At 36.4% G+C, this 27,339-nt stretch overlaps 1 long non-coding RNA gene across 12 annotated transcripts in view; it reads right to left on the minus strand.

Moving 5' to 3' along the window:
- LOC147380220 (uncharacterized) overlaps positions 1-27,339 on the minus strand; it is a 325,705-nt gene that overhangs the window by 224,031 nt on the left and 74,335 nt on the right. The gene's annotated exons all lie outside the window — the stretch shown is intronic.

Here is a 27,339-nt window from a genome sequence, read left to right on the forward strand (position 1 = left end):
AATCATATACAGTAGCTAAGAAGAATAGAGTTGTCACTTTTACCAAAATGGATCAATGTCAAAAATACAAATTTAAACAAAAATAGCAAGCTGTGAATTGATAGGTTCAATAATGTATCTTATATATATAAACATATATAAATACAATTTTAATGATTATACATGTTTACATGGTTACATAATAAGCCATAAGGATGATCAACACCTTCTAAAATTAAGAAATTTCAATTTTAAAAGTTATACAGTCCTCAAGAAGAATCTTAAGAGAAGACTATCGTTAAGTTCCAGTGTTTCCACAGTTAACACAATATGAAGTTAAGTGAACTTAATGATTTCCTGAATAAACTCTATATTCAAAATGCTACATAATCATAATTCTAGTAAACTTGGAAGGGAATCTAGGCATGAGGAGCTTTTTCTTCTTCCTTTTTTATACATTAAGAAAAAGGATTTAATTCCTCACTTTGTATTACTTTATTTTAAACTCATAGTGTCAAAGCTAGAGGGAAATTTAGAACCAACTAGTCCATCCTCCTCATTTGAAACAAACAGGCCAAGAAGGTTGGGATGACATTTCCAAATCCACGTGTAACAAGAGAATGATGATGGCGATAATAGTCTCAGTACTAAAAAATATTTTTTTGCTGTACCTAAAGTTAAAAAATAAAATTAAATTAAAAAAAGATAAAGCAATTAAAAAATATATTTTTGTTGTTTTTGTTTTCTTTTTTTTTAATTTAAATTTATGTATTTTAGTTAGAGGCTAATTACTTTACAATATTGTATTGGTTTTGCCATACATCAACATGAATCCGCCACGGGTGTACACATGTTCCCAACCCTGAACCCCCCTCCCACCTCCCTCCCCATACCATCCCTCTGGATCATCCCAGTGCACCAGCCCCAAGCATCCTGTATCACGCATTGAACCTGGACTGGCAATTTGTTTCTTACATGATATTATATATTTTTTGAAAATTTATTTTCCCAGATTTTATTAGTACTCTAATTGCCTTGCAACCTTAGTCCCTTTTCACTCTCGAATAAATTCTATGAAATAATAAATATTTCAATTGTCATTTCATATCTGAGAAAACGAAAGTTTAGAGAAAAGCTACACAATTCCCAAGTCATGTGATTAGTAGCTACTGTGACTTAAGCCACAACAGGATGACTTCCGAACCTATGCTCTCAACTAGTGATCACTATGCAGGAATTTACTTCTAGATCTCCCAACTAGGGTCCAATAATCATTCCAAAGAGGATGCTGAGAAGAAGAAAAGGAAATAGCTTACAAATATAACTTTGTGTACTTATCCCAAATATACACCTTCAAATTGGAAATTATTGAAACACAAGACAATTGAGCTATCACAGTTAAAGAAAAAAGCATCAGTCCTTTCCAGAGCAATGTGGGGTGCCCAGAGCAAATCTCAACACCTTCCCAATACACCTTAGCATTACTAGTAATTTTACACTGAAGAACGAGATGAATAATATTACAAAAGAGCAGTGGTGATGCCTGATTATTTGTTTAGGAGGCAAGGGTCAGAGTAAGAGGTTTATCAAAAACCAATCTTAATGGTATCCATCTAGAATGCATCTCTCTCTCTCTCTCTCTCTCTATATATATACACACACACACACACACACACATGTGCACATGTGCAAACACACAAAGACTTATAACCATCATTTGATAGTTCTTTGTCCACTTCTAATATCCTGTAATAATTTTTATCTGGTAGCAATAATGTCAAAATTCACAATTAAATCATCATTTATTCTACACAGAATTGAAGCAGCATGCGAAAAATCTTAAAATACTCCTCACGAAGGACTGGCATATAAAATACCAGTTCCATTATATATTTTAGTAAAATTTTCAAGAACAGATGGCTTTCAAATTGTTATTATAATCAAAAGAAAATGTAACCTTCCTCTCCAATTTGATGTTTATAGAAAACTAATATATCATAAATGCCAAGTTTCTATGATAGATTATCTATATGCTGTTCTTGTTCTATAAATACGAAAAATCATAACTTTCTAAGAAACTTTTATATTAATTAACAACTGTGCTCACATAGGATCAAACCAATCCATCTTTTTAATTCTTTTCAGAGAAAAACAAAGTAACTAGAAAAGAGGTATGCTTGATAAGCCAGAAAATAAAGCTATCATATACCATAAAACATGCAATGGACTTCTCAATCTGTTTTGGAACATCTTTTCATGCCCGTGAATAATAACTAACTGAAAAATAGCTACTTTATTTTATGAACATTCCCTCGTAACTGTTACTCTTTAAGGATGTGAATAAGTCCGAAAACATGAATAGTTGTATCCATTATGCTTTTATGCTTTTATTAAATAAATGTGGGATTCAGTGAGCAGAAAAGCAGAGCTTAGGACTTCAGGTCGGTAATGACTATATAAATACACCTTCACTCAGTAGTTTTCATCTTGCTCTATTAACAGGGAAAGTCACCAAAGAAAAAAAAATAGATCTTAAGAATTTATAGTGTATTATATCTTGTCATACATAATAGCAAAATTACTAGGTTGGCCACAAAGTTCCATAAGATGTTATGGAAAAACCCACATGAACTTTGTGGCTAACCCAACAGTTTGGATATGCAAGGATTTGTAGCAAACAGCATTAGGAGACAGTGTCATGGAGTGCTATAGCTCCTTAGACTCTCTCCAGATTGTGCTGTGTCCGATGGAGCACACACTCATATCACCTGGTTTGAGGCTTGCTTTCAGATCTAGAGGTGCTCACTAGGAAGTAGGGACTTGAGTTAATAAGACTGTTCAGCTGTAGAACACCTAACATCAATGCAAGTGGAAGCGTCTAGGCATTAGGGTCACTTTTGTTACCACTTTGGTTTATATCTGCATCTAACTACTAAATATTATTATTATATGTATGCCCTCTCCAGTCATTCTACTTCTCATGTGGATCTTTTGATATTTTCTTCTTCCCTAGCCAGCAGACCCAACCAACCAGTCTCGGTTTCATGCATACGTGTCTATTTCTGTAACCAGACAGGTAATGCCTTCAGATTCACTGCTTCATTATGATATATAGAGTGGTTCTAGTCTGCTTCTAAAATAATTTTTCACCAACTCCCTTAAAGAAAATTCTTTATTGGAAAAAGAAGTTTCCTTGCAAGCCCCCATCCTGGCAATAGATTTCTTTTTCTTTTTTTTTTTTTGAATTTTTAAAAATTTATTTATTTTAATTGGAGGCTAATTACTTTACAATATTGTATTGGTTTTCTTTATTGAAGCGATTCAATGAGCACTGAGATGAGCCAATGAGCCAACAGGCTGATTCTTTTTTGCTCAACTTCTCTATTAGAAAGCAACCTCTCTGGTCACCCTTTTAAAACTAAAGCCCAAAGAATCAAATGGGATCAGGAAGTGACCATGGCTCATAGGTCATCAGTTCTCAGCATATTATTGGAACACAATCTAAGCCAGAAAAACAGCAGAGCCCATTACAGATCTCGAGTTCCAGTTATTAACATTGATTTTTTTCAATGGGAAATTTTCATTAGAAGCCAGCACATGACTTACATTCAGTAATAACTTAGAGTAAGACATATATTGAAGCCTCACTTTGACATTGTCCTTGGTCTAAATGCCATGGAGTCATTTTTTAAAAGGGGTCTTTTTGACCTTAGTAAATTCTCAAAGTTAGAAGTTATCTCTGTCCAAACTATACCTAGCATTCAATAGTGGCAAAGTCTTCTATAAGCCCAATAAGTAGTACAATTTATATAAATTATATATATATACAGATACAGTCCATGGATACATTTATATTTACTTTGTTTTCCAATAGGATAAAACTTGGGAGCTGAAAATGTTACTCTAGGTCACCATGCTTTAGAATAAAGAGTCCAGACAACGAAAAGACACTGGGTTCCTGACCCCCTTTAATATCTTTGACAAATTAATTAATCTCTTTAAGATTCAGTCTCCATGATATGTGACAAATAAAAATATCTCTAAAATTCCTGTACTCTATAAAGTATGAAAATTTTACTATGTCATTGGTTCAAGGGAAACAGATAAATCACTTGCCAATTGGCATTATAAAAAATCAGACGTATCAAAATGTAACATAGCATGCACTTCTGTGCTGTGGTTCATGAGCACTCTGCTTCAGAATAATCCAGGATGCTGCTAAAATGTGCTTGCATAGGCATCACTGTGGACATGCTGAATCAGAACCCAAGAGGTAAGCCCTCGGAATATGCACTGCAATAAATCTTCCAAGTGGTTATTTTTAATCATAAAATTGGGAATAACTAGTTTATACCATACCCCACTCCAGTACTTCTGCCTGGAAAATCCCATGAATGGAGGAGCCTGGAAGGCTGCAGTCCATGGGGTCGCCGAGGATCGGACACGACTGAGAGACTTCTCTTTCACTTTTCACTTTTATGCATTGGAGAAGGAAATGGCAACCCATTCCAGTGTTCTTGCCTGGAGTATCCCAGGGATGGGGGAGCCTGATGGGCTGCTGTCTATGGGGTCACACAGAGTTGGACACAACTAAAGTGACTTAGCAGCAGCAGCAGCAGCAGTTTATACCATGATACTTTAAAATTAGGGATAAATAGATTTCATAGAAATCTACAGTTTTTTTCTAATCTTAAAGACTGACTTTTCAGTGAAATATTGAATATGAGGAAAAGACCCAAAACAAGTTTAGCAGTAATCACCCTAACATTTGAGAGTCCAAGAGAGTCACATGTGTGCATGCTCAGTCTCTCAGTCATATCTGACTCTATGCAATCCCATGGACTGTAGACTGCCAGGTTCTTCTGTCCATGGGATTTCCTAGGCAAGAATACTGGAGTGGGTTGCCATTCCCTTCTCCAGAGGACCTTCCTGCCCCAGGGATCAAACCTGGGTCTCCTGCATTGTTGGCAGATTCTTTACCATCTGAGCCACTAGGGACATAAAATCCTATCCTCTGGATAGGAAGAATGATTCATCTTCCTAACCTCTGTGGAATTACTGAAGCAGAATAAATTCATTCCTGGGTGTCCTGATATCCTCTCAAGTGACTTAAAGAGGAATTATTCCTAGCCCAGATTTCCTGACCCGCATCTCTCATTAAGATAGGGTGAGAAGCCTTTCAGCTTTGGAAACTATAGGAAGTGGTAGGCTGTGGACCCCACTGGATCTAGCTATTCCACTCAACAAGTATGTATCAGATATTATACAAGTTACTGAGCTACAATAGCAAACAAGAAAGCCAGGGTCTCTGGGATTTTAGGGCTTGAATTCTAGAGAGGAAGTCAGGGGCAGACATCAAATTAAGCAAAGAGAAAAATCATTGCCAGATATAGTCACATGAAAAATCAAAGAACTGAAAAGCCAACAAGGATGTTGGGGGAACATCAGATAGTTTATTTTAAACACTTCTGTCAGGTAACAATATTTAAGCTTAGACACGAAAATAAGAGCTAGCTTTGCATACAGTGGGAAAGTCTTTCAGGAAGAAAATAAAACAGAATATCTAAGTACCCCAATATGAGGAGAATCTTGATATGTAGAAGGAATGGGGTATATGAATCTTTTTTGATTGGAGTGAAGCCCAAAGAAAGATTGATGAGACATAACTAAAAGATATGATGTGAGATTAGAAAGGCTTTATTTTTAATCTCAGAGAATGTAGGCTTTAGTACAAATACACTGAAAATGTAGGGAGAGGTATGAACCGACAGACATTTTAAGAGATCACTCTGTTTTCTAAGTCGTAGAGGGAGTTAATGCGAAATTAAGTAGACTAATGGTAAGGCTAGGATAATGGAGTAGGTAAGAAAAGATCTGGGTTTCTCCAGTGGCTCAGCAGTAAAGAATCTGCCTGCAATGCAGGAGACACACGCTTGATGCCTGGTCAGGAAGACCCCCTGGAGAAGGAAATGGCAATCCTCCAGTAGTCTGGCCTGGGAAATTCCATGGACAGAGGAGCCTGATGGGCTACAGTCCATGGGGTCACAGAGAGTCAGAAACGACTTAGCTACTAAACAACAACAATAAAAATATCTGGATCTGGCTAGACTGGAAACAAATAAAGTGGAAAAATTCTAGATATATTTGGAACCAAGATATTTTTAATGAATGTTGGATTGAGTATTATAGGAATAAAGGAGGAGGACACAAATGTGACCCATAAGCTCATGGCTTAATTATCTGAATGGTTAGTGGTGACATTTACTAGGACATGTTTCTCTTGAATTATTCATGTGCAATTGTCAAGAGAGGCACATCCTCTCAGAGGAAAGGTCTGGGCCAGACTCAACAACCAGAAATCACTAGCTCTTTAGTATAGAAGTGGTGTGTAGTACTTAGGGAGGTTGTGTATGGAGAGAACAGAGTGATGAGGATGGAGTGAATTCATGTTGATATATGGCAAAACCAATACAATATTGTAAAGTTAAAAAATAAAATAAATAAAAGGAAAAATAAAAATAAACCAGAAAAAAAAAAAGGTTACACGGAGGGATAGAAACAAAAAATACTAGCCTGTCCTATTAATAGTGGGGAAGTTGAGTTCATGATATTTGCAAGAGCATATTGAAAAACAGAGACACTACTTTGCCAACAAAGGTCCATATAGTCAAGGCTATGGTTTTTCCTGTGGTCATGTATGGATGTGAGAGTTGGACTGTGAAGAAGGCTGAGTGCCGAAGAATTGATGCTTTTGAACTGTGGTGTTGGAGAAGACTCTTGAGAGTCCCTTGGACTGCAAGGAGATTCAACCAGTCCATTCTGAAGGAGATCAGCCCTGGGATTTCTTTGGAGGGAATGATGCTGAAGCTGAAACTCCAGTACTTTGGCCACCTCATGCGAAGAGTTGACTCATTGGAAAAGACTCTGATGCTGGGAGGGATTGGGGGCAGGAGGAGAAGCGAACGACAGAGGATGAGATGGCTGGATGGCATCACTGACTCAATGGACGTGAGTCTGAGTGAACTCCAGGAGTTGGTGATGGACAGGGAGGCCTGGCGTACTGCGATTCATGGGGTTGCAAAGAGTCGGACAGGACTGAGCAACTGAACTGAACTGAACTGATGAATCATAACGTCTAAAATTTTTTCCCCACAGTCTTCTTCCTCCAAATATTTTATTATTTTTTTCTTTTACTTTTATTTTTATTATTTTTAATATAAATTAATTTAATTGGAGGCTAATTACTTTACAATATTGTATTTTTAAATGTGGCAATGAAGACAGAGGAGTAGTGACAGATTAGGAGGGAATAGCAAAAGCTGTGGCCTAGGGTGAGTGTCAGTGCAGATAAAGAATTGTAGGAATGATGATAACTGAACAAATGAGTCAGAAGCAGAATGATGTCCAGAAGGTGGGCTACCTGCCATCAAGATCTTGGGGGTACAGTTACTGTTATAGGAATGATCTCAGGTTTGATCATGAGAGGGGTAACTGAAATGGAAATTTAAAAAAGCAATGAAGATAAGGACATCAAGAAACAGAGAAAATGGAGGATTTCAATGGTCCTTCCTTGCAGATGTTTAAGTCACTAAAAATGACAAGATGATTTGACTGAAGAAGATTTCAGTGAGGACCTAACGCCTTACATAAATGACAAGAGTGACCAAGAGGTCTGCTGATGTCAACGATACAAAAAGAGCATGACTTCTATTTCCGAAGCGTTTGCATTTCAAAGGAAGAGTGTGATTTGCAAGAGGCAGATAAAATAGAAATCTGCAAGTCATATTAGGGAGCAAGAATAACTTCTGGTTGAAAGGTATGTGGAGATGAGAAAAGGCTGAGTCTCAACGTATGGAGACTACAGAAAAGTCTTCCCTTGTGTCAATTTTAAGAAAATTAAAAAGGCAGTGTAGAACGTAACAACAGTCATTTTTACAGTTTTCAGGAGCTTAGTAAATACATACGATGTAAAATTTAGATTGAACACAAAGGTGTAGCAAAATCCAGTGGCACCAAATCTTTTTCAAAATCTCCCAAACCAGATACCTCGTTGTTCTTCTACATTTCTTCTTGTACTACAAAATTTACTTCGTCTTATTCAGTGAAAAGTACTAGTCCAGTGAAATGCACGTACACATACACATTCAAGTGTGCATGCAAGTCTTATCCATTTGTAGATCATTTTTGAAGCTATATTCAAAGTAAAGAAATCATTCCATAACCTGCAAGCATTGAGATTTTTGAAAAATTGGCACATATCTTTTATAAAAGAAGTTAGACTAAGTAGAGGACAAAAGATAAAGAGTTCAACTTTGGAGGCAGATTCAGCTGAGTCATACTTGCGCCATTGGTATGGCATCAAAAAGTAACCCAGGGCTGGCAGAGTCTTTTAAAGGTAGTGGGAGTCACCTTTCTGTGAAGCTCAATTCTAGATTTCCTGGCCAAGCCATAGCATCTGGATGAGAGTTCACTGACTCAAATAAAATTTTGTGAAGATGAAGTAGATACTTGTCAAAATAAGAGATCTATTTAGGGAGACACAGGCAGGCATAATTTTTGTACTATTGGATAGGTATATACTTAAATAGCTTGCTGTTTTTTCCTAGAAAGAGCTAACTTAAAAAGAAAAACACACAGAAAAGCTATGACATATATGGCATATATATTTATACATTTTCTATATCATGACTATATAATCATATGATATATATATCATATAACACACACACATATACATATGTCTATATGCACTTATGTGTGTGTGTGTTGGAATTGCTATCGATCTTCAGCCATTCCACTGTCTTAACGACAAACTCCAAACAAGACAAATACATAGTATTTTACTTCAGGGCAAGTTACAATGAGTGGAAAAATTAGGATATGTAAAATCAATGTAGTATGCCCCTTGCTTTCCATTATTTAGACTTTCTAGGGTTTAAAAGTCTTAAGTATTTGATTTCTCAAGTTATATGTAGCCATCATGGCATTTGAGAAACTCCACAAATCATTTTGTTCATGTGGATTTTAAAAAGGAAAGAGAAAACAATTCTTTGTTTTGCTTTGTATTCTACGTGAAACACATATTTTGTTCTTCCTGCTAGTGTTAGCTTGTAATTATCCACAACTGTTTGAGGAAGAGGCAGTTTGATGAACAATAGTATTAAAGTTAAGAAACCTGGTATGCTGAGTTATTAAATATGTAAATGACCTTGCAATAGTTACTTCAGTTCAGTTCAGTTCAGTCACTCAGTCATGTCCGACTCTTTGCGACCCCATGAATTGCAGCACGCCAGGCCTCCCTGTCCATCACCAACTCCCAGAGTTCACCCAAACTATGTGGATGTGAGAGTTGGACCATGAAGAAAGCTGAGTGCTGAAGAATTGATGCTTTTGAACTGTGGTGTTGGAGAAGACTCTTGAGAGTCCCTTGAACTGCAAGGAGATTCAACCAGTCCATTCTAAAGAAGATCGGTCCTGGGTGTTCTTTGGAAGGAATGGTGCTAAAGCTGAAACTCCAGTACTTTGGCCACCTCATGTGAAGAGTTGACTCATTGGAAAAGACTCTGATGCTGGGAGGGATTGGGGGCAGGAGGAGAAGGGGATGACAGAGGGTGAGATGGCTGGATGGCATCACCAACTTGATGGACGTGTAGTAGTTACTTAACCTAACATTAAATCTCTTTAGTGGTAAATCGAAGGAGATGAATTTACCCCACAGGTTACATTTATGTTGATTTTAATAGATTTATCCTACTAAACAATAAATTTAACAGCATAGAACTTTGTGTAAACTTCAGTATTTCACAAGACTCCTATTTTCTTTTTAAATCTCAAGAAATGCAGAGAAATAAAAATGGATGCCCTTCTAATGCAGGGGGAAATATATGAACTAATAAAGTTATTTATAATTCACTAAATTACAACTTATTATAATTTATACTTAATTTATTATAATTTATAAATTAAATTAGTTAATTAAAATTAACACATCAAACCAAGCTGTTCATAAAGTTATAATCTAATTAGAAGGTCTTGATATGGAATGAGGAAGGAGGATGATCCTCTTTCCATTCTTATCTTCCAGCTGCTGCAATGCCTTAAAGTTTTATTTACACTCATAAATAGAATCTTGCTTTTGAAACTTAAATATAAATGAGAAATCAGGACTATTTCTCAATAAAAGTGCTAGAGAATAATAAATGCATTTCTGGTCAAGGCACTGGGATTCTGGAAACAATAATTTTCCTAGTGAGGCACAGGAATTGTTATTAGAAAAAACAGTGTATAATATTTGCCAAGTTCAATTCAGCTTCATTTTAAGGGCATTCTACTATTAGGGCCAAGTATAATGACTCAAATTAATGAACTTAAAAATTGTTTTACAATGTTTCATGGAGACCTTTCAAGCCATACTCTGAGATTTATCACTGAAATTGTTATTGAATCCAATTTACTGCCAAGATTTAATCAGACTAATTGACTACCTTAAACTGTGGAACATACCACTTCTTACAAACACCTTAAAAACTTTTAAATGCCTCAAACCTAGAAGATGAGCTTTTCATAATGTATTAGAGAAAATGAATTTTATTTAACATTTAGAGAAAATTTTAACAAAGACGACTTGGGAACTTAAGGAACACTTGTCAAAAAACTTTTCAGAGGGAATTAAATTACTGAAAAATAATTTCAATTTATGAACTTGACAGAATTGTCAAGAAAATTAGAAGTCATTATAAAACTTTATGGAATTTTTTTGTCATAAAGTTGTATTAATAATTTCAACCATATGCCTTGCCTATTATAGGGATATTATAAGAATTTTATTTCCTAGCTGTCACATCCTCTATTCTCTGGACGAACTCTCCACAGATTTAATGATCAACATACATCAGATTTGTTTTCTAGTTTCCTGTGAGCAGTCTACAAAATATTTTTTAACTCAAGCCCAAATGTACATTATATTTGAAAGTTTTCATCAAAAGAAACATTCTTTGAGTTGTAAGAAAATATGATTTATTTAGTAATCAATTATCCAGTTAGAGATCTTGAGTGAATTCAATCTTTCATATCCTTTAATCCTGCTGCTCTCTAGAACTGTCAGGTATCAACAGTTTTCAACGTTGCCCCTCACTAGAAGCTTCTCTACATGTCATATTTTTCATGTCTCCACCACTAAACTATGTCTGTATTATTTAACATGCTGCTGCTGCTGCTAAGTCACTTCAGTCGTGTCCGACTCTGTGCGTCCCCATAGACGGCAGCCCACCAGGCTCCCCCGTCCCTGGGATTCTCCAGGCAAGAACACTGGAGTGGGTTGCCATTTCCTTCTCCAATGCATGAAAGTGAAAAGTGAAAGTGAAGTCGCTCAGTCATGTCTGACTCTTAGCGACCCCATGGACTGCAGCCTACCAGGCTCCTCCATCCATGGGATTTTCCAGGCAAGAGTACTGGAGTGGGGTGCCATTGCCAGAAACTACTCATTCTAGTAATAAATTCACCAACCATGTAATGCCCCATAAATAAATGGTTGGTGAATTTATTACTAGAATGAGTGGTTTCTAGTAATAGAAACTGGATTACCAATGGCTATTGCCTTATATCCTGATCTTCAATTCAAATAACTCAAATCTCTTTCACAACCCTAACCCTCTTTGTGAGTACTGGTCCAATGGTCCTGACTCATGGCACTATTAAATTAAAATTATTAATATAGTTCCAGAAAGACTATGGTTCTTCCACTACAACATTTGATGCACCATCTAAGCATTATATAATTGGAGAACACTTTATATTGGTCTTCAGATGACACCTCCTTTTTGGCTCACATGGTATTTACATATATTATCTTTCATAAATAGGATAGTTCATCTCTAAAATTCTCATTACTCTGGTATAAAGGATTTTCTCAAGAAAATTAATTCCTAGATATTTCTTGGAATGTCTAACTCAATTCAGTACACCATTTTGAGCAAAAAAAAAAAAAAAGAAATAAATAAAAAATAAGAAAACTGTGATTCCTAGTTCCTTATTCCTGCTGTAACCAAAAACTCGATGGCTTAAAATGACAACACAAATTTATTTTCTTACAGTTCTGGTTGTCAGAAGTCCAAAATGGGTCTCACTGGGCTAAAATTAAATCATTCTCAGGACTTTGATTTTTGCTGTTGTTGTTTTTTTCTGGAGTTATTCTAAAGTCAGTTCATTTCTTGGATCCCAACTCCAGCCTCTGTATACAAAATGTATTGATCATTCCAACCTCTGCTTCAGATATTCCATCTCTTTCTCTCAGTCTTCATCTCATAGGACCCCTTGTTCTTACATTAGCTCACACAGATAATTCAGGATAATTGCTCCCATTTTAAAGTCAGATCATTAAATCTCTGTATCATACGGCTGAATCCCTTCACTGTTCACCTGAAACTATCACAACACTGTTAATCAGCTATACTCCAATACAAAATAAAAAGCTTAAAATAAAAAAAAATTTTTAAAAATTCCATGAATTCCATCTTCATTCCATTTCCATTAACTCCTCCTTGCCATGTAACAAGCATCACAGGCAGATTCTTTACCTGCTGAGCCACTGGGAAAGCCCAATATATTTACAGGTTCTAGATATTGGAAGGCTATTATTCTACTGAACATGCTAAGAAATAAGGGAAAGAAATATAAATGAATTCTGGCCATAAAATATAAGAATATATTTTATAAAGATCTCTACACAAGCTATTTTTAAATGTTTTATCTAGTAGATAATTGATTAAATTTGGTATATCAGAGAAGGCAATGGCACCCCACTCCAGTACTCTTGCCTGGAAAATCCATGGACGGAGGAGCCTGGTGGGCTGCAGTCCATGGGGTCGCTAAGAGTCGGATACGACTGAGCGACTTCACTTTCACTTTTCACTTTCATGCATTGGAGAAGGAAATGGCAACCCACTCCAGTGTTCTTGCCTGGAGAATCCCAGGGACGGGGGAGCCTGGTGGGCTGCCGTCTGTGGGGTCGCACAGAGTCGGACACGACTGAAGCGACTTAGCAGCAGCAGAAGAAAACCCAGCTGATAAATGTCTGTGTAGTCAAAGCTATGGTTCTTCCAGCAGTCATGTATGATGTGAGAACTGGACAATAAAGAAGACTGAGTGTCTAAGAATTAGTGCTTTCAAACTGTGGTGCTGGAGAAGACTCTTGAGAGTCCCTTGGACAGCAAGGAGATCAAACCACTCAATCCTAAAGGGAATCAACCCTGAATATTCATTGGAATGACCCATGCTGAGGCTGAAGCTCCAGTACTTTGGCCACCTGATGGAAAGAGCTGACTCACTGGTAAAGACCCTGATGTTCAGAAAGACTGAAGACAGGAGGAGAAGTGGGCAACAGAGGATGAGATGGTTGTATGGCATCTTTGGCTCAAAGGGCATGAGTTTGACCAAACTCAGGAGATAGTGAAGGACAGAGAAATCTGCTGTGCTGCAGTCCATGGGGTCGCAAAGGGGCAGACATGACTTAGTGACTGAACAACAAGAAAAAAATTTAATGTCCTTGATATTAACTCATCACACACAGTAGATGGTCTTTTTTAAATGAAAAGGAATATTCAAGGCTCCCTGGACAATAGAAATGAACTACAGTTACTATGTCTCAAGAGGCCTGATTTCCATAGGTTAGACCCCTGACAGTATGCACACACGCCAAATTCCTTTCCGTCCAGACTGTTTCCCCAAGCTTAGCCACTGCCTTCACTCTCATCACTGTTTGCATTGAGTCTTTTTCAGGTTTACCTTCATTAGTTTCTTTTCCCCAGCCTCTGAACTTGATTTTATTTCTTCTGTATTCCACATGTTCACACCCTTGATTTTACTTTGCTTTAAAACATTCTCTAGCTTTATACATACCATGTCCTCCGCACAGAAGCTGCTTTCTCTGCAGGACTTACCACCCTTAGTACACAATGTTAATATCACCAAATCAGGCTCTGTCTGCAGCCCAGAATTTAGTATTTTCCAATTGCTAGTCTAAATTAAATTTCATAATTAAGTAGAGCCCCCATTTGAGAGAATAGTAGGATTTCTGCCCCTAAAAGTCTGTAATGTGCAGAAACACATTTGGAAACTAATTGACTTTTATGTACTGAAGCCAGCTGCATTTCATGCCTATGTGTGCTTAGGGAAGCAAGTTCATCTCATATATCACAATAAGCATCTGTTCAACTACATCCCACTGCCGGATACTCATCACGCTTAGGCAACAAAATACTTAAGGAAATAAAAGCTCTTTCCAATAAAAAGGTACATCAAAAAGCTTTGTTTAAAAAGAAATCTTCCTTTATCAGTTAAGCCCTGAGTAGGAATTATTAAACACAATAACAAATTATTATTGAAATACAATTTCTGATAAGGAATTTTAGTTCTTATTCTCTATAGAACTTAAAGAAAATGATACGTGAGCTTTCAACAGCAAAGGGTGTGTTCTGAGGTTCGAATATACCTTTGAAAATACAGAAGTTTAAAAGAATAGAAAATAAACTACATGATATGAACCTACAAATAGTTTCACAGATACATATATGTATAACATGAATAAATTCAAACTATAATTTTGTTAAAATATTACATATATCTCTATATAAGTCTTTGTACTTTTTTTTTTACATTTTGTTTATGAACAACAGAGATTCTGATACATTTAGTGTTCCTTCAAACAAGGTTTTTGCTGCTTATTGCCAATACACCTTGCCTTGTTTTCTATTGCACTACTAATCTTTTTTATTGATTTCTTGAAACTATTTATATGTCAAATAAGTCAAATAAATTACAAATACTTTTTACTGATTTGACATTTGCTTTTTATAGCTACTCACAGTGTCTTTGGAGAAGGCAATGGCAACCCACTCCACTACTCTTGCCTGGAGAATCCCATGGACAGAAGAGCCTGGTGGGCTACAGTCCATGGGGTTGCAAAGAGTCAGACACAACTAAGCGACTTCACTTTCACTTTTCACTTTCATGCACTGGAGCAGGAAATGGTAACCCACTCCAGTATTATTCCCTGGTGAATCCCATGGATGGAGAAGCCTGGTGGGCTGCCGTCTTGGGGTCACACAGAGTCGGACATGACTGACATGACTTAGCATCAGCAGCAGCAGAAGCATAGTGTCTTTTGAAATATACAAATTTTCTATTTTGAAGTCCAACCCATCTGGCTGTTTCTGTCTTTGATCAGGGCTATACTTAGGAAACTAAAATTCCCCTTAATATTAGAAATGATATTTGCTTCCAGGGTTTTTTTATTTATATTTTGAGGAGTTTGATACTTACTCTGGAATTAATTTTTGTGAGCAGTGCATTATAAGTTTTTGCCACAAAAAAATACATATAGCTAATTACTTCAACATCATTTCATAATTTTTTAATAATTCTCCCACAGATATAATACACTTTTATCATATATCAGATTTTAAGTTTATTGAGTTAAGTTCAAGCATAACAGACTTAGTTCTCTGCCATTACTCCCCCAAGGATGGATGGAGGAATTGCTAGTTTAAGTGGGTGAATAACATAACATGGTTTAAATAACATCTAAACTGCACACAAACTTTAATTTCTGGTTCTGAACTGTGTTTAGCTTGCCAAATCTTTTGTCCTGCACATTTGCTTTCAAGGGTACAGACTTAATTTTTAATGGCTGTATTTTCACTACTTAAAATTGTATTCTGAGAAGGCAATGGCACCCCACTCCAGTACTCTTGCCTGGAAAACCCCATGGAACGGAGGAGCCTGGTAGGCTGCAGTCCATGGGTCGCTGAGTCAGACACGACTGAGCGACTTCACTTTTCACTTTTCACTTTCATGCATTGGAGAAGGAAATGGCAACCCACTCCAGTGTTCTTGCCTGGAGAATGTCAGGGATGGGGGAGCCTGGTGGGCTGCCATCTCTGGGGTCACACAGAGTCGGACACGACTGAAGTGACTTAGTAGCAGCAGCAAAATTGTGTTGGGTACTGAACAGGTGCTCAAAAAATTTGGTTAATGGATATCTGATTTTTCATGGCACTGGTGCTACCACACAGTTAATCATTTTAACTGGCTTTTCTCCATCAAGGATAAAACATTCACACAGATTTGCACATGCACACTTTATAGTGGCATGCTGCCACCAAAACATCCAAAAGGATGATATGATATGTGAACCCTAGAGGTCTGATCACAAAGAAAACCATAAATTTGAGGCAGAAAGAGGCAAAATAAGAAAGATCAAACTACCAAATAAAATTTCTCTTTACTTTTAGTTCATTACTAAAAAATGAGAAAAGTAATAGAAATAAAAATGAAAGCTTTCTATATATGTATATACCACATGTACTCATTTTTACGATGAAGACATATATATAGATGAGTATGACTATATATGTTAAATTATACACCATTTTTGTATTTATAATTTACACATATATGTATATAAAAATGATTTGCATAATTTCATTTCTATTAATTTTATAAGCTAAAAATAAAAATTTTTTAACTCAATTATTCATTTGCAAGTGTTTTTAACCATTATTTACTATTTTATGCCCACTTTTTTGGCTTCTTATATTGCCATTGTGTGACTATTTTGCCAAAATTTACATATACTTGAAATAGTCACCTTAAATTCACCCTTTGGCTAAGATATCTAAAATTGACTTTGTGTGCAAACACATACTCAACAAAGAAAGGTCAATTGTAGAAATATATATACACACAACTAAAAGATTAAAAAGAAGTCTGAGTAAAATTAGCTGTATTCTTTTTCTGTCAATGAAACTGATACAGTAGATTTATTGGTAGTAAATATTTACTTTCTGCTTGTTTCCCTCTAAACTTCCACACTGGTATAATACATTGATAATCTGATACTTCACCACCATAAATATAGAATGACCCCCAAAATAAAAAATAAATAAATCAGTGAGTTATAAATTAAAGTTGTCAGTAAGGTACAGCAAGGTGAAAAAGGATGAAAACTTAAATTTTCAAGGCCAGTGAATAACAATACTGATGCTATATTCCATGCATCAATCACCATTACCACAGAGCTTTGATACCTACACTGCCAAATATTTCACAGACAGCCTTAATGGTGATGAATAGATGTGCCATAGCACTGAAACTGAAAGGAGACTCTGTAAACAAGTGATATTCAAAAGCAATTTAAAAACTTATTCTTTCTACATCTGGAAATACTGCTTATCAATATTCCCTAAGCAAATCTTGATTGATTTACCTAATATTTAGCCAATGCAGTTTTACTGAACAATTTTCAGATTTTCCAAATGTAGCATGTGAATAGCTGTGTGCTTATGAGAGATCGGCAACAAATCTGACTGTAAACATTTTCAAGCAATGGTAGCAAAAGTACATTGCAATGTTATCTCGCCCATAATCCTCAGCACTCATAACCACTCATTCTTCCCTTCAGAGACTTGATGTATAATCTCAGTCAAGCTCTGCACACGTACCTTCAGCAAATACCCTTCAGCCTCGTCGTCCTATGAGAATGCAGTAGAAGAGCCCCTGTATGTAGGAGTTTTAGGGCCACCACTGAAAAGTACACACTCGTTGCAGGTATTGAAAGGCCTCGCTTTGCAAATTCAGAACTCAAAATACTGAAAACAAATGAATCCAATGTTCAAAAGTTGTTTTATAGAACACTGTAAACTCTCTGAAATAAGTTACTCTTTGATTACATAACTCTTCATTCCAGCCTATCTGATCATGTTTTCTCATTTTTTCCCCCTCATAGCCAAAACTAAAAACAGATTCATGGCTAAATTTCAGGAATTGATTATTTCACAATAACTTCTCTCAGGATTTCTGATACCCCTGCTATCTTGGTTCTATAAAACTCAAACATTTGAATGAGTTAGTCTTTGAAAAGCACTGACTCTATTCTTGGAAAAGGCATCATTTCTTCTGAAGCTTTGCAATAGCAAATATCCATTAGGTCTGGTACTCAAACTAAAGAGAAAATTCATCATATTATTTTAATATCAATTAATACTATCATCATTTGCTATCCTCAAATCTAATGCTTTGGATAATAAATTTTCTACCCAGCGACAGTTGGTTGCACGAGCATCAAAAGGAAGACAAGCAGCAGTCTATACCCACACCAAGACACGTCCACACACACTTGCTGCCACAGCCAAAGTAATGCCATATGTCCTAAGTGATGTGGGTGGACAAAGTAACAGTTGGCCTGCTAAAGAGGGCCATATGTACAAGGAGCCTATCATGCCATCCTCTCGACTATGGCTGCTGAAGACTGAGTTTAAGTTCTTGCTCAGATGAATACATGGCTGGAGAAGATGCTTCTTCAATAGTAGAAAAAGATTATCGTACAACTACTATATCTCTAGGCGTAGAAACTAAAAATATGCCTGTGCCTTACTCTTCTTCTTAAGGCTTAAACATTAGCAGAGTTCCTTAGTTTAATCTCAACTTCCCTTAATAATGGATTTACATTTCCATTCTAAGGGTAGATGGGTAGCCCCTTATCAAAAATGACCATTCATGATCAACCTTGTGTAATTCCATGTTACATAAACTTGTTTTATTTTTACGTGGGTCTCTATAAAACTATATTGCTTGATATTAAAACTATTAAAGACAACCAGAAAAGCTTAAAAACTTTAGTGTATTTGAGGATGTCTTAGTGGTTCATTGGTTAAGAATCCAGCTGCCAATGCAGAGGACACAGGTTCGACCCCTGGTCTGGGAAGATGCCACATGCTGTAGAGTAACTAGGCCAGTGTTCCACAAGTACTGAAGCCCACACACCCTAGAGCCCATGCTCCACAACAAAAGAAGCCACCGCAAGGAGAAACCCATGCACCGCAACTAGAGAACAGCCCCACTCACCTCAAGTAGAGAAAGCCCATCCAGAGCAACGGGCAAAACACAGCCAAAAATAAATTATTCAATTAAATTTAAATTTAAAAAAGTATTGGAACTAGAGTTTCTGGAATGCAAGGACAGAGAGCGATAAGGCAACAGTACATTCCAGCTACATTACCTTTTACAAGGTAAAAGATCAACATGGATTTTGGATGATTGTAATAGCTAGTTTTGTATTTCAACAAGGGTTTTCTTTGGGATTTCCACAACTGCAAAGACCATTTAGCTATTATACTGATAATACAATTTATAGTTTTAAGGTCATTCTTAATACTGTGATCAGATAAGATAATTTACTTTTTGCTTAATGGCTTCTTTTTGACAAATGAGGGAGCTTTTAGGAAGGACAATGCTCCCTGCACAACAACCAGTAAAGCATGTCACATCCATTTACACATAATTTTAAGAAAAATGAAGGACAAACTTGTGAGGCAGCAGGAATTCATTTGCATTAAATTAATTTAAACAGGGCATTTCAAGTTCCCTTTGGCAACAATGGAATAGGGGGGAAAATGAATCCATCTCATGCAGTAATCCTCTTTCAAGTTATAGAAATATTTGAAAGCTGACATGACCATCATTAAATTTCTCTGAGAAGTCTACAATTAGTGTATATAGCTCATGAGACAAAATATTCACAATGCAAATTTATGAACAGCACCAATTTTTATGAAACCACTGTCTGACATCCCTGAAAATCACATCCTGAAAAGTTTTAAAAGAGAATCAAGCTTTCAGTGGTTTCTTTTGTGGATCTGGCTTTGTAAACAAGAGGTAAACTTCCTAAGAAAGAGCCATCATAGACTCTGCCCTATGTAATTTAAACCTAATTAATCCAGATGTTGTCCTTGATAGATTATGGATTTAATTAATAGCTTTAAACCTAGAAGTACAAATTACTAGAAGTTAGTAATTCCACGTATATTTTACGAATACTAGATTTAATAAAGGGTGTTTAATTGATTATCATCTTTGTTAGGAAGATTCTGTATCAATATCTCCTAACAGATCTGTTAAAAAATCTCAAATGCACATTGCTCTTCCCATGCGGGAAGCAAGCACATTATTTTCAGGGTCTTCCGCTTGGGTGTTCAGTCATTACAATCGTGTCCGACTCTTTGTGACCCCAGTGGACTGTAGCCCACCAGGCTCCTCTGTCCCTGAAATTCTCCAGGCAAGAATACTGGAATGGGTTCCCATGCCCTCCTCCAGGGGATCTTTCCAATTCAGGGATTGAACCCGTGTGTCCTGCATTGCAGGCAAATTCTTTACCGCTGAGCCACCAGGGAAGCCCTTTGGGGTCTCAGGGCACAAAAATGTCATTACCATTTGTGGTCAGCTGAATAAGAGACCCCAAGATGTCCTCCTAATCCCCAGGCCCTAAGAATGTATTATTTTACATAATCAAAGAGAATTTGTAGATTTGAGTTAAGGATATTGAGAAGAGAAAATTGCCCTGCATCATCAGGTGAACACAACATAATCACAAGAGTTCTTGCAAGTACGATGGAGAGAATTCAGAGCTGAGAGGAAGATGAACTGTAGAGGCAGAAACAAATATAGGGAAAACGTACTTTGAAAATGGAGGAAGGGGTCATAAACCAATGAATTCACTGGAATGAATGCCACTGGAAGCAGAAAAAGGCAAGAAAAGGAAATCTCCCTTCAGAGCCTCTAAAAGGAGCAAGCCCTGCGAACATCTTAAAGTTAGTCCAGGGAAACTGATTTTGGATTCCGACCTCCCAACTCTAAGACAATAAATTTGTGTTGCTTTAAGTCATTATATTTGTGGTAATTTCTTAGATCAGCAGAAGGAAACTAACACACCAGTATGATAAGCAAATGAAAGAAAATGAAAGAATGATGAAATGGAGAGATCCTAGAAAAAAATGGGGTACTAAACTCAATAATAGGATTTATCTTGGCAACTTATTATATATTACTTGTCTATATGTTGAGCCACATTACTAACATCATTATCATGACCATCTAATCAATATTAATACACTAGTGTGTCTAATTTAGAGATGAATTTTTCTCCATTTCGGCCTTTCTATAATTCCATGCAGATAGGCCTTGAGCAACACTATATCTGATGATGCTAATAACAAGAATCTTCCTATTTAGCAGACAAGGAACATCTGAAAGTAAATTCTATGAGGCCAAACTAGGGATGATATCTAGAAAATTCAAACATTTTTCAAGAACACTACCTAGGAGTAAGTTTGTGATGCTCTTTGCCAACAAAATCAAAGTTAATTTGAAAGATTTTAGAAACAATATTAAAAATATTGTATCCATTTCTCCCCTTATTAAAAATAAATAATTACCCAAGTCTCCATTATATTTATGCTTACTGGATGAAGTCCAGACATGAACTATGCTACCACAAATAGAAAACCATTTAAATAGAAAAATCTCACTTATTGCTGACAGAATGACAGTACAAAACTGTCAAGGGTGTGAAGAATAAATGCTGTGTGGAATAAATATTTCCCTTTTCTTATCAAAATTGGTCCTGAGACCTAGCATGCTTCTCTTCAAAAGTTTAATCAAAGTAAAAATTATAAAAATGCCTTATTCTACATGTCTAGAGCTTAATGATTACATAACATTAGAAGAGAAGCAGGAGATGGGAATATCATGTGCAAGATGGACACGCAAGTTGAAAAGAAAAATATAAAACTGTAAAAGAATATGTAGAAATATATCCACAGCAATATGTGAGAGGGCAGGAAAATACTTATTGAACATCTACCTGGTGCTAAGTCTCTGACATAAATGATTTTATTCAATCTCTTTAATATACCAATGAAAACTCTACAAAACAGGCATTTCATTCAGTTTATAGATAAAGAAATCAGAATACAGAAAGGAAACTTGATCAGTGTCACACACAGTAAAAGTTAGAAGTATAGTAGGTATCATGACATTAATAAAAGTAGCAGCCTCACCCTTAAGTGGTCCTGAAACTTCACTAAAAAGTAAAACATGGACAAAAATCCTGTTAGTTAGGTACTGGTAATGTCCCATTTTAGAGAAGCAGCAACGGGAGGGAAGAGAGGCTACATTACTTTCAAGCTCACAGAGCTGGCAAGAGATGATTTCAAATCCAGGTGTGTAAGACATTTTATTACTCCAGTATCCTTACACATTATTTTCAGGATTAGCTGAGCTAATTCTTGCTAAGCTTGAGTGTTTGAAACTTCATAAGTGTGCAGAGTACATCATGAGAAACGCTGGGCTGGAAGAAGCACAAGCTGGAATCAAGAATGCCAGGAACAATATCAATAACCTCAAATATGCAGATGATACCACCCTTGTGGCAGAAAGTGAAAAGGAACTAAAAAGCCTCTTGATGAAAGTGAAAGAGTAGAGTGAAAAAGTTGGCTAAAAGCTCATCATTCAGAAAACTAAGATCATGGCATCTGGTCCCGTCACTTCATGGCAAATAGATGGGGAAACAGTGGAAACAGTGTCAGACTTTATTTTTCTGGGCTCCAAAATCATTGCAGATGGTGATTTCAGCCATGAAATTAAAAGACACTTACTCCTTGGAAGGAAAGTTATGACCAACCTAGATAGCATATTCAAAAGCAGAGACATTACTTTGCCAACAAAGGTCCGTCTAGTCAAGGCTATGGTTTTTCGAGTGGTCGTGTATGGATGTGAGAGTTGGACTGTGAAGAAAGCTGAGTGCCGAAGAATTGAAGCTTTTGAACTGTGGTGTTGGAGAAGACTCTTGAGAGTCCCTTGGACTGCAAGGAGATCCAACCAGTCCATGCTAAAAGATATCAGTCCTGGGTGTTATTTGGAAGGACTGATACCAAAGATGGAATTCCAATACTTTGGCCACCTCATACAAACAGTTCACGCATTGGAAAAGACTCTGATGCTGGGAGGGATTGGGGGCAGGAGTAGAAGGGGATGACAGAGGATGAGATAGCTGGATGGTATCACCCACTCGATGGACATGAGTTTGAGTAAACTCCGGGAGTTGGTAATGCACAGGGAGGCCTGGCATGCTGAAGTTCATGGGGTCGCAAAGAGCCAGACATGACTGAGTGACTGAACTGAACTGAAGTGTGCTATAATTTATCCTTATTATTATTTAGTATGAGAATTACTAAGTTAAATATATGAATCCCTTTTGATGGCAATTTTTTTTGGAGCTCAGGTAATACATAGCACATCACACTAAGCTGAGAGTTTAGTTTGGAATTTAAAAAAAGGAAATTCTTCACTCAGTAAAAAATAATTGGCTTGTCTATTCCTATACCTACAATACAGTTCATTAAGTATATATTTGCATAAAACAGCATAATTTTCTATAATTCTTCATATGCTTAAATAATACATTTAAAGATTTGGTTCAACAAATTAGAATAATCCATGAATTACACATGACAAAATTTTTGTTCAGTGACTTCTGCTTTTTCTTTCCTATAATGTCGCCCATTTTAAGAATTAAAAATGTGTGTTAAATTCAATATTCTAAGACCAATCTCTCTACCATCTCTTACCAAGTCATAAATAAAAGATATTTGTCCAAATTTACCTTGACATGTGAAATGATTGCATGAAAACTGTGGTTGCTAACTATGTCCACTGATCATATGTCTTTGTATTTTTCTGCCTTAAACCTCCCAAAATACTCATGCAATCAGTATCATCATAAAGGGGGATCAGAGATGAAGATCATAATGAATATATACACACTAAAATTTAAATTCTAACCATCTCCATAGTATCTCATGGAGATGGTTAAAAAAAACAGCCCCCTGAACTATTCATATTAAAATGAGCAACTAAGTGAACATTGGAGAAGAAAATGGCAACCCAGTCCAGTATTCTTGGCTGGGAACTCTCATGGACAGAGGAGTCTGGTGGGCTACAGTCCATGGGGTCACAAAAGACTCAGACATGACTTAGCAAATGAACAACAAAACAGGTGAACGTGGCCCTTTTAGGAAAGCAAAGTCCAAAAGGCAATTCACACTGTTACAAATTGTTATCCAATTTCTTGACCAAATGAGCATTACATATGTGAAATAAGCACTCACTTTCATCAATGCATGTTCATTATACTCTGATAGCAGAATTTGTGACTATTCTACACACACCTTCTCAGCACTCACTATTCTCATGCACACGGCTCAAACAATATCAGGGAGACAGCCTGTGTTTAAGGTTTTTCAGAAATTCTACAGCATTAATGTCTCCCATGAATGTGGGCAAACTCTGGGAGGGACAGGAAGGCCTGGCATACTGCAGACCATGGGGTCACAAAGAGTCAGACATGACTTAGCAACTGAACAACAATGTTCCTCAACACTCTTTCTAGATCAGCTCTTAATAATGATTTATTGAAAAAACTGCCCCATTCCCTTGCCCTGTATACAGTCTGTATTGGCTCCCATTGTTCCCCAACAGAATTGAGTCCTATTATTCATCTTATTTCCAACTTCCTATATCGTTCAGAAATGACTAGAAATTGACTATTCTGCTAAAATGTGTATACAAATCTCTCTTGATCAAAAATGTTTGTCGATAACTATTTCTGAATAAGTATGTTCACTTGTACAATGCTCCTAATTTTTTCCTGAGGAATAAAGTTATGTGTGTATATATATATTCTCTTATTCTATCACCATCCTTCCTTGCTCAGCTGTCTATGTGAAATTATTGCAAAGGAAGAGAAATAAGGCGTTGGTTTATACTCTCAAGAGGACCTCTTCTCTCAGAAAGGTTAAAATGAAGAGAAGCCTCACACATACCCTGCTTGGGCTGCTCTATGGGTTCTGAGAGAAGAGGACATCTTGAGATTAAAAAAAAAAAAAATCATTTAAGCTATCCTTTTTGTGCCAGGACCTAAAGGGAATTGATCAGATGGTCAAGAGCCATAGAATTTATTATCCAGATACATTCAAGAACATCTGAGCAATGAGTGGGCTGGAATTCTGCAAGCAGATATAAAGTTGTGTACCACATCTTTAGTTCCCAAATTCAGCTACGACTGTTATGTGTGTGAAATGGAAAAACAGTTTCAAAGTATATGAGATTTCAAGAAATTTCCTGTAAAGTATTTACTGTTCCTGCTCACTTTCTTCTCATATTCCTTAACTGTCTGCTGAGTGTGCCTATACACACAAACACAACTCCTCCTCGGGGCAAAAAAACAACCCGTTTTGAAACTCAAATGGGCTCTTTAAGGGCCAATGTAGAGCAGATTTTTATCACTGAAGAGTGAAAAGGAAAAAGCTGAATCAAGATTATAGGTTTTTTCACTCCCACAAGTTATAATGAGCTTACTTTGAACTACATCATATCAGACACCAAAGCTCTCATGACATATATTGCACGGGAAACTTTTTATGAATGTGGCCACATATTAAAACATACAGCCATTCAGTTCCTAACCCTCCTCTTCTCATACATCCTACACTAGATATACAATATCTCCCAGTGTGCTCAAAGTATCTTAAAGACTGTTCAATATCAAGTCTGGCAGTTTACTCTGAAAGAAAGTTGTAGCTATAGATTCAAGGTGAGAACTTTGCCGTTTTAAGACGCATTTAAATGTAGACAGTCTTCTATCTTGCTTATAAGACATAAACTCTTCCCCAGAATATTCTTAGTATAATACTGAGATGGCCTTTCAATCCACTCTACTAAGGAGGACACAAAGTCAGCTGTTAGGAGTTTTCATAATTGCTTAAAGGTGAGACTATGAGCACAATTCTGCATGATTAAAGCATCCTTTACATAAAAAGTGAAACCAGTCTTAATAAATAAGAAGTAACAAGATATATTTTAAGATATTTTTACATAAGTAGTATTCATGTATCACTATTGCAATAGTCTCAACTAAAAGCAGCAGTACATTTTTTTTTCAAGAACTGAATTTTTAGTTGAATAGCTGAAGCTTAAATTCACGGTTTACAACACTATTATGTTATAATAATTAGAATAGTTCTATTTTATTCTATATACAATATAGAAATTGTAGAAATTTGGGAAAATCAATTCCACTATATCATGGTTTCTTTACCTGAAAAAATGGAACAAGCATTACTGTCCTATCTAAACTCTAGATGTTATTAGAAATGGAATACATATGAAAGAACCTGGCTTACAGTGGCAGACATCAAAAAGAATATGTTAATTCCAGGCTGATGTTAAGTTAAAACAAGAGCAAAGTAAAATATTATACTTTAATTACTAAAACTTGAGATGTATATGTCTCAATGTGAAAAACCAGTAAGTTCTCATTTAAGTATAAAATGACACTGGCCCTTTTAGAAAATTTAGTAAATATGGGAAGATATTTAAATTTCATCCCCAAACTTCAATTCTTATATTTATTTGCTAAATTTATAATTTGTATAATTCACTACTATCTAAATGCACAGTAGCCCACATGACTAGTTGTATGCATACCAACTCTACTAAAAAGTATCCAGCAAGGCCCATGGAGGAAGTATTGAATCAAAAAACAGAAATAGCTACCCCAACCACCCAAAAGCAAAATGTTTAGAACACTCTTGTGGCCATGGCAAATTATGATTATGCTCCTAGTAAGAATGGAGTAGGAACGGGCAACCCACTCCAGTAGCCTTGCCTGGGAAATCCCAATGGACAGAGGAACCTGGAGGGCTACAGCCCATAAAGTCGCAGAGAGTCAAACATGACTGAGCCTGTATCTAGTTATAAAGTAACTTCTACACCCAATAAACTTATAATACATTTTAGGAGATTTGCTGCTCACACACATACGCACACAAATTATACATATATATATTTTTTTAAGTGAAGCAAATGTGAAAAAAAATTAAGTGAGTTCTGTGGGAAATTTTACTAACTTTGTCCCACAATTTCTTCATCACTCGCTTTCACCAAAGCTCCTCCTTGAAAACAAACTTGCTTTCCTCTCAATGTGAACTCATCACTTTCCCATGCATTTGCAGAATGAGAAACATATTACCTGTTCAGTCAGACACTTACAAGTTGTGATCTTAAAGAAATCCAAAGTGTGAATAATTTGCAAACAAAGAATGAAGAAGAGATGAATGAATCACCATGACTATTAAGCTAAATTACCATCAGACTTCAGAGCGCCTCTAGATAGCCTGAAGTTTCTAGCCTTTTAAGAGGCTTAGGGAGGACACGGAGCAAAAGAACCTCCAGTTATTCAGAGGGCTACCCTCTGGTAGATCAGGGAAAAAGAAATCCCACTTTCCACTTAGACGGCAAGGTTGCCCTGTCCCGTTGTGTACCCAGATCCCCTAAATCCACACCTTCCAAATCCTTTGACTTGGCTTGGCGAACAGATCTTGAGCCAAAAACGAGGAGGGTTAGAAGGACAAAATGGGCTGCCAGCAAAACAAATGCCTGTTGAGAAGGCTTACATATAACGTGTGCATT

The sequence above is a fragment of the Bos grunniens genome, chromosome 1 (assembly GCF_055505025.1).
Source record: "Bos grunniens cultivar Pamir isolate PY7600 chromosome 1, Bosgru_T2T1.0, whole genome shotgun sequence".
Classification (NCBI taxonomy): Eukaryota; Metazoa; Chordata; class Mammalia; order Artiodactyla; family Bovidae; genus Bos; species Bos grunniens.